The sequence below is a fragment of the Stomoxys calcitrans genome, chromosome 2 (assembly GCF_963082655.1).
Source record: "Stomoxys calcitrans chromosome 2, idStoCalc2.1, whole genome shotgun sequence".
NCBI classification, from domain to species: Eukaryota; Metazoa; Arthropoda; class Insecta; order Diptera; family Muscidae; genus Stomoxys; species Stomoxys calcitrans.
This window is the reverse complement of record NC_081553.1, coordinates 190095354-190102256: the sequence shown is the minus strand read 5'-3', so window position 1 is coordinate 190102256 and position 6903 is coordinate 190095354.

Sequence of the window (6903 nt, the reverse complement as noted above, 5' to 3'; positions counted from 1 at the left end):
TTTTTTCCAAATTTTCTCCCACTGTGCGTCTTGAGCACAAAAAAAACGTATTTTAAATCTGCCACATCGGATAAAAAATACGCGTTTTTAATGCTCAAGGCGCGCAGTGGGGGAAAATCGGAAAAAAACTAGGAAACACCAGTAAGGAAAGGCAAAAGTCGGGCGGTGCCGACTTTATAATACCCTACACTTATACTTGCCACATTGATTTTTTTATAGGACCTCTTGACATCTTTGCTAAATATGGTCCAGATAGGACCATAATTGGATATAGCTGCCGCATAGACCGATGTACCTATTTATGCTCATGATCCTTTAAAGGACGCATTTATAACACAATTCCAATGAGATTTGTAACAGATACATGTAATAGACTCATCGATAAGCGTGCGCATTATATGTCAGGTATGACCATATTTGGATATATCTGCTGTGTAGACCGATCTGGGGAATCAATTTCTTGAGTAAAATTCTCATTTTCAAACAATTTCGACGAAAACTGGATAACTGGTATATTTATGGTGTTGAGTATCCAAAGTTCGGCCCAGATGAGTTTAGTTCCTGTTTGATTGCTTGATAAACATCTTAAAACAATTTCCGGTATAGAGGTTAAAATAAAGGAGTAGCAAAATTATGAAAATTTAATTTTTGGTCTGTAGTTCGAAAAGGATACTCTATAGCGAGGTCGAAGTAAGGAAATTTTCTGTATATCATCTGAAGATCTTCCCTCTTGCAAAGCATAGTAAATCGTTTGATTGGTTCCAAAGTTATAGCCTTATGAATGTTGGAGAGTTGAATGGTGGTCAAATGTGTCACCCTGTGTTGCATCCTCTTTTAGTAGAGCGAGCCACTTACCTACATTAACGGAAAAGTTATGTTCTCCTCTATAAATGTCTAGAATATCTTGTACCGCTCATATCGACAGATGGAAAGTTTTGGCGTTATTACTACTGCGGTCTTCTGGAACCTCATAGTTAAGACATATCAATCGAAATGTTCGTGTATCGAAGGGTTAACTTGCTTTCTGTGCGAACTTGGACCAGTGAACACTAAGAAAGTCGGTACAATATAGCTCTCATACATATATTTCATCTGATATGCCCTATTATGGCTGTTGAGCTACAATTTTACTCAGATCTTTCCAAATTTTGAAAGACAACATTGAAGTGTTTGATTTGACGTCTCAACATGTGCACAATATTTCACCAAAATCGATTATTGCCAACAGTGGTTTAAACAGCCTACGCACGTTTCGTGTTTTGTTTCACTGTCAAACATCTTCAGTTTTGTCTATAATTTAACCATGGGAGACTTCTTCTGGAACCTCATAGCTTTGACATGTCAATCGAAATGTTCGTGTATCGAAGGGTTAACTTGCTTTCTGTGCGAACTTGAACCAGTGACCACTAAGAAAGTCGGTTCAGTTTAAGATGTAGCTCTTAAATATATCTTTCATCCGATATGACCTATTATGGCTGTTGAGCTACAATTTTGCTCAGATCTTTCCAAATTTTGAAAGACAACATTGAAGTGTTTGATTTGACGTCTCAACATGTGCAAAATATTTCACCAAAAGCGATCCAGGTTTAGACTTAGCTTCCATATATAAAGGGTGACTTTTTAGCTATTAGCTTATTGCCAACACTGGTTTAAACAGCTCACGCACGTTTCGTCTTTTGTTTCACTGTCAAACATCTTCAGTTTGGTCTATAATTTAACCATAAATCGTCTAACAAACGAAAGACGCTTGCAAATTATTAAATTTTATTATCAAAATGCGTGCTCTGTTCAGAAAGTTCATCGCGCGCTTCTTCCATTTTACGACGAAGCTCACTTTTGGCGCAATGGGTACGTAAATAAGGATAATTGTCGATTTGGAGTGAAGCTCAGCCAGAAGCACTGCAAGAGCTACCCATGCATCCAGAAAAAGACGGAGTTTGGTGCGGTTTATGGGCTGGTGGCATCATTGAACTGTACTTCTTCAAAATTGATGCGAATGGTAACTTAACTGTGAATGGTGAGCGCTATCGCGAGATGATATCTAACTCTTTTTTTTACACAAAATGCAAAAGTTTGACTTGCATGACATGTGTTTTCAACAAGACGGTGCCACATGCCACACAGCAAGCGTAACAATGGACTTATTGAGAGGCGAGTTCGGTGAACATTTTATTTCACGTTTGGTACCGGTCAATTGGCCGCCTAGATGGACCGATTTAACGCCTTTAGACACTTTTTCTGGGCTATGTTAAAGCCCATATCTATACAGACAAGTCCGCTTGGTAGACAACATTGAAGCATTTGTTCGTGAGATAGCGGAAGAAATGTGAGAAAGAGTATGCGAAAATTGGACTAAGCGGATGGACCATTTGAGGCACAGTCTAGGTCAACATTTGCATGAAATCGTCTTTAAACATTAAATTATATGGACCGTACTATCGATTTAAACAAAGATTTCAGGAATTTTTTATACCCACCACCGAAGGATGGTGGTATATTCATTTAGTCATTCCGTTTGCAACACATCGTAATATCCAATTCCGACCCTATAAAGTATACATATTCATGATCAGCGTAACAATCTATGACAATCTAGCCATGTCCGTCTGTCTGTTGAAATCACGCTGCAGTCTTTAAAAATAGAGATATTGAGCTGAAACTTTGCACAGATTCCTTTTTTGTCCATAAGCAGGTTAAGTTCGAAGATGGGCTATATCGGACTATATCTTCATATAGTCCCCATATAGACCGATATGCCGATTAAGGGTCTTAGGCCCATAAAAGCCACATTTATCATCTAATTTTGTTCAAATTTGGGACAGTGAGTTGTGCTTGGCCCCTCAACAACTTTCTTCAATTTTACCCCGATCGGTCCAGATTTGGATATAGCTGCCATATAGACCGATCCGCCGATAAAAGGCGCATTTATTGTCCGATTTGGCCAAAATTTGGGACAATGACTTGTGTTAAGCCCTTCGACATACTTCTGCATTTTGGCCGAGATCGATCCAGATTTCGAAATTTTCCTGCAACGTGGACCAAATAGGTCTAGATTTGGATATAGCTGCCATATAGACCGATATGTCGATTTAAAGTTTTAGCCCCGTATTAAGCACATTTATAATCCGATTTCACTGAAATTTGATACAGTGACTAGTGTCAGGCTTTTCGCCATCCGTGTCGTTTATGGTCCAGATCGGTTTATTTTTAGATATAGGTACTAAAAAGCCCAATATTTTGTTATACACAATTAAACAATGACTTGTACCTATTAATATTTGGTCCAAATCGGAACATATTTCGATTTAGCTGCCATGGGGCAAAAGGTATGCATATTTCGCCGGATTTTGACGAAAGGTGGTTTACATATATACCCGAGGTGGTGGGTATCCAAAGTTCTGCCCGGCCGAACTTAACGCCTTTTTTACTTGTTTGAATTTGATGTGTTTTTGTATCCTACACCACCACTGTGGTACAGGGCATTATAGATTTGTGCATTTGTTTGCAACGCTAAGAAGGCGAAGAGATAGTCAAATCGATAAGTATATGGATAAGAATCACTTCCTAATCCGATTTAGCTATGTCCGTCTGTCTGTCTGTCTGTCCATGTATTCTTGTAATCAAGGTACAGGTCGCATTTGTTGTCCGATTTTAACAAAATTTTGCACAAGTCTCTTTTTTCGTTCAAGGACAAACGCTATTGATTTTGATCGGTCCTGATTTTGATATAGCTCCCATATATATATTTCATCCGATGTGCCCTTTTAAAGCTGCAGAAGCCACAATTTTAGTCCGATCCTTAAAAAATTTGACATGAAGAGTTTTTTTAACGACTCAAATTGTTTGCAAAATTTTATTGAAATCGGTCCAGATTTAGATATAGCTCCCATATATATCTTTGATCCGATATGCCCTTTTAAAGCTATAGGAGCCACAATTTTGGTGCGATCTCTACCAAACTTGGCACGAAGTGTTTTTTGTGACGTCCCAATATGTGTGCAAAATGTGATCTTAATCGGTTTAGATTTAGTTATAGCTCCCATATATAACTTTCGTCCGATTTGAACTATTAAGCCTGTAGAAGGCATAACTTTGGTCCGATCTTTGTAAAATTTGACACGAAGTGTTATTTGTGACGTCCCAATATGTGTGCAAAATTTCATCATAATCGGATAAGATTTATATATAGCTCCCATATATATCTTTTATCCGATATGGCCTTTTAAGGCAGCAGCAGGCACAATTTTGGTCCGATCTTTACAAAATTTGGCATGGAGCGTTTTATTCCTCATATGTGTGCAAAGTTCCATAAAAATCGGTCCAAATTTAGATATAGCTCCCATATATATTATTCATCCGATATGGCCTTTTAAGGCTCTAGAAGCCACAATTTTGGTCCGATCTTTACAAAATTTGGCATGGGCCGTTTTATTCAACGTCTTCATATGTGTGCAAAGTTCCATTAAAACTCGGTTCAAATTTAGATATAGCTCCCATATATATTTTTCATCCTATATGACCTTTTAAGGCTTTAGAAGCCACAATTTTGGTCCGATCTCTACAAAATTTTTCATGAGATAGTTTGATTGACCAGGCAATACGTGTGCAAAAATTCATCAAAATCGATTTAGATAAAACTCCCATATAGATCTTTTATGCGTTTCGACTTTTAAGGCTGTAGAAGCCACAATTTTCGTACCATCGTAAGGTTCTATGCGATATTTTAATAGGGTATTATATAGTCGCAAAAGTCGGCTCCGCCCGAATTTTGCCTTTCCTCACTTGGCTTTTTTTTTTGAAAACTTTCCTATAGCTCTTAAAAATTCACCCTTTATATTTCATCTACTATGCACTTTTATGGCTATAGAGACCATATCATGTTGGGATCGTTATAAAATTTGACTGCTCACATTTGCTTCATAGTAGTAGGTAGAGGCGTTGGTGTAGGGCATTGTATTGTTGGCTCCACCTGAATTTTGCCTTCTTTACTTTTTACTCAATTATTTACTCTTGCAAAAATGTAATCCTCTTTTTAATTGTTTTTTTCCACCACATTTCAATAATGACCAATAAATGATTTGCCAAAAAAGGCACTCAAATACTTATGGGCCTAACGCAACAATCAGACCTTTTCGTCCTTAAATTTCAATAAGAAAAACAATTTTTATAATTGGAACAAAACAAAAGAGATGTGGCTGCAAATGAGGTGGCACATGGCTTTCCCATGCTCATTTTAAAAGAAAGGAAGCTGATGGCCACATGCATACTTGTACATCATTGTGTGAGTGTTATAAGAGAAATTCATCTGAAACTTACACCGCAGTTATGACTCCTTGTATTTATTCCAAAAACACTTTGGGACTTTTTTTTGTGATGCTCCCAACTTTTTCCTGCACGCGGTGAGTGGCCTTAGAGGTGTATATGTATGTGCGCATTGTATGGGGTCGACTAATTCTTCAACCTGTTTGCCTCTTTTAAGTTTCCGTTTCCTTTTCCATTATGTTTCGTATGTGTGTGGGTGTGTGTGTGTGTGCATGTTGGGTATAACTTGTCTGTGGTGACTTGCGGGTCAGAGCATTCATTCGCTGTCAGTTATGCTTTGGAACAGCATTGTCAGTGCTGAAAACTTCTTTAAGACTTTTTAATGACATTTTAAATTGTTATTTAATGCGTTGACGTTACTGCCAGGTATGAATCTAGATAAGCAAACAATGCCAAGAGAAAAAATGAATGAAAAAAAAATCCAAAGGAGAATTATGGTAAAAATGCCAGTACTTGTTTGAGGGTTTGCCTCAGCATATAAAACACATTAGAAGTTTTTCGGAGAATTTTTGTGGTGGCATGCTACAATGTCAACATCTGTTGTGGGCCAAAGCGATAGGAATGTGCGAAAATTTAGCAATTATTTTCAAAACATTTGTGTTCAAATGAAGACTTAATCAACTTAATCAAGCCAAACGATAACAATTACCTGCTGGGGCTTACGAAATCATTTCGTTCAATAGTTTTATGTGCGACTTGTAGTGTGGCAACTGGGTAATGAAATATACAGCAACATTTTGCCATGTTAGTGTTTGAAGACTTCTCCTTCTATCTGCTCTCCTCTTGAGCACTACTGTGCTGCAGACCTTCTCGTCATCTCTCGCAATGACAAAGTCTCCAACAAAAACAATAACAACAACAGCATTTAATTTAACAGAGATTTGCATAAATATGCGCCAAGTGTCGTAGGTATAATATGTCACGCAAAATACATTAATTTTTCCTAAAAAAAAAAAAAAAAATCAAAACAACTCACCCAAAAAAAAAAAAAAGAAATATTTGTGAAAGTATCCAACTTTCACCTATTCCTTCCTGCCAAACCACCAATGGAGCAGCATCCATTTGATGAACCACCCAAAAGTGTATGACACTGAAAAATACAAATAAAAGCAACAAGGTGTAGTGCAATAAAAAGAAGACACTCAATTCGGAAAGCTCAAGAGCTAAAACACAAGCAAAAAAAAAAAAAAAGAAAAGGAACAACACGATAAAAAGAAAAATAAAAAAATCAAAGAAAAAATGTGACAACAAAATATTTTCTTTTCTTCTATTCACGTTGTTGTGAACCTCAATGAAATCTAAAAATTCCAAATGTAGTGAATTCGGGCAATCTATCTAGCTTGTGCTCATATCTGCTAACATACATATTTATCTGCCGCTATACATCTACAGCCAAGTCGTTTGTATCCCTAGGACCCATTGATTGATAGATTGTTGGCAATTTGTTATGTGCGTGTATGTGACAACAAGGACAAACATCACAATGCCGTTTGTTCTCATGGACTAGGAAGAAGAGAAAAGTGTATGAATTTAACTTTAAGCTATAATGGAATTTTTAAAAAGTTACTTCGAAATCTTTTT